The 2,694-nt window shown below is 35.0% G+C and overlaps 1 non-coding gene across 1 annotated transcript; it reads left to right on the forward strand.

Moving 5' to 3' along the window:
- The first annotated feature begins 1,722 nt into the window (after positions 1-1,722).
- LOC126946956 (U6 spliceosomal RNA) lies at positions 1,723-1,825 on the forward strand. The gene has a single exon (XR_007722820.1). It is a non-coding gene; the product is annotated as a U6 spliceosomal RNA (small nuclear RNA).
- The last annotated feature ends 869 nt before the right edge of the window (positions 1,826-2,694 follow it).

Consider the following 2,694-nt stretch of genomic DNA (forward strand, 5'->3'; position numbering starts at 1 on the left):
AAATATTTGATAAACACTTTTTTTCTAATGGGTGCACTTAGAAAATATAGTTTTAGGTATATTTATATTTTGGCAATATAGTCTCTTAAGTAAAACAAAGCATATTGTAACAAAATATTTTGGTCAAAACTCTAAACAGTATATAGACTTCAAAATAACTCACTCAAAATTCATGAGATTTAGATTTCATGCTCAACTTATCAGGAAGAAACACATCCAGAATAGAAGTGGGTAGACTCTACTTCCACTCAATGGCTATATCTACATAACTGTGAATTAAAACAAACAAAAAACAAAAGCTAGAAAACTGAAATTGGTTCTTAGTCATTATGTCTAGTTATGACAAATCGAGACACTATGAGATGATTTTCTCCTCTGGAAACCAGGCATTCAAAGAGTTCCAATGACTCAGGATGGGAGTGTACAGAAGAGAAAAGAGGAAAGAAGAAAGCATTGATGCAAGAAGATACAATTCATCAATTCATCAATTCATCACCACACCCTGATCTCCACTACCATAGCATTATAGCCATGATCTCTTTCAGCCTTCTCTCTGCCACTATTGCCCTCAGAGCTAATTTTAATAGATTTTACCTCTTTAAGATGGTAGTGCTGAGGAGGGATATTGAACCACTGTGATTTGCTGTGAATTTTCCTAGGAAGGGCCCCAGGGGTCTGCCATGTAAGTGTAACAACTCTTATGTGAGTGTATCTCACTTTATACACAAACACTGCAATAATTTAATGTTATACATTTCTCAACCTGATATTATTTCCCTTTGATTATTTAGGTCGCATCTACCCCACGAGAAAGATTTCCAGAAGGTGTGAAAACTTTATTCCATATCTTAGATACTCTATAAATGTCTTCCATTTTATAAAGGCTATCCGAAAGTGAAGCAAGGACAATTCTGAAAATTTCTTCAATTTTAGGTTTGATCAAACCAACAATAAATACAAAGAAATGGCTTCATCTGAGTAACTGATACTTCCAAGAGTTGGCCAATTGCAGTCTTTTGTAGATTATATACTTTACTAGTTAGATTAAAAATTATGGCAGGTGGAAATCCTAGAATGCTTTGGCTACCTATCTACGGATACAAAACCATGTTGTATAATTTCAACCTTATTAAAGCATTATAACATTGGCTTTCAACTCTCTTTTGGATTAGGACCAGGTACAATGGTACAGCTCAGTAAAACCTAAGATTGGAAATAATTTGAAATCTCAAAGTCATTGTCACCTTACCCATTTCACCTGGCTAATTACTTCCTCTCTTTTCATACAGCCCAACAAATATGTATTCACATTACTGGGGAAAAGAAACTCTCCCTATATTTACACAATGGAGTGATTTTTGCCCTTCTAATTAACCAGCATGAGTCAAACGTTTAAAAGGTTTCAGAAGAAACTGTGCCTTCAATTAACATTCACAGTTTCTAAATTAATCACTGCTGACCTTAACATGCAGGAGTCTTAAAGACATGTTTCAAATTAAAAAAATGGTAATTTTATTCAAAGAAATCTAACTACCTATGTTTCATAAGTGTTTGGTCATTGTTTTTCCTATCACTGCATAAGGAGTCCTAGAATTTGGAGCATTGTTTCATCACATCTCTGGATAAAAGCCCTACAAATAACCTTGAGCATGATAACCATATTGTCTTCAGTATAGAAATTAATAATGACTCATTATACACTTTGAAAAATCCATACCGTGCTCGCTTCAGCAGCAGATATACTAAAATTGGAATGATGCAGAGAAGATTAGCATGATCTCTGTGCAAGGATGAAATACAAATTAATGAAGCATTCCATATTTTTCAATAAATGTCCACATCAACAAGTTAGAAAGATCTGAAATTAACAACCTAACATCACAACTAAAAGAACTAGAGAAGCAAGAACAAACCAACCCATATCTAGCAGAAGACAAGAAATAACCAAAATCAGAGCTGAACTGTAGGAGACTGAGACACAAAAATACATGCAAAAGATCAAGGAATCCAGGTGCTGTCTTTTTTTTAATAGTAATTCAATAGATAGACCGCTGGCTAGACTAATAAAGGGATAAAAGAGAGAAGATCCAAATAAACACAATTATAAATGACAAAGAAGATGTTACCACTGACCCCACAGTAATACAAACAACCATCAGAGACTACTATCAACACCTCCACGCACACAAACCGGAAAATCTAGAAGAAATAGATAAATCCCTGGACACATACATACACCTTTCCAAGACTGAACCAAGAAGAAATTGAAGCCCTCAACAGACCAATAACAAGCTCCAAAATTGATTCAGTAATGAACAGCCTACCAACCAAAAAATGCCCAGGACAGGAAGGATTCACAGCCGAATTCTACCAGATGTACAAAGAGTTGGTACCATTCCTACTGAAACTATTGCAAAAAAAAAAAAAAAAAAAAAAAAAAAAAGGATAAGGAGGGACTCCTCCCAAAATCTTTCTATGATTCCAGCATCATCCTGATACCAAAACCTGGCAGAGAGACAATAAAAAAGAGAAAACTTCAGGCCAATATCCTTGATGAACACAGAGGCAAAAATCCTCAACAAAATACTTGCAAACCAAATCCAGCAGCACATCAAAAAGTTAATCCACCACAATCACGTAGGCTTTATCCCTGGGATGCAAGTCTGGTTCAACACACGCAAATCAACAAATGTG

Source organism: Macaca thibetana, chromosome X, assembly GCF_024542745.1.
Source record: "Macaca thibetana thibetana isolate TM-01 chromosome X, ASM2454274v1, whole genome shotgun sequence".
Lineage (NCBI taxonomy): Eukaryota > Metazoa > Chordata > Mammalia > Primates > Cercopithecidae > Macaca > Macaca thibetana.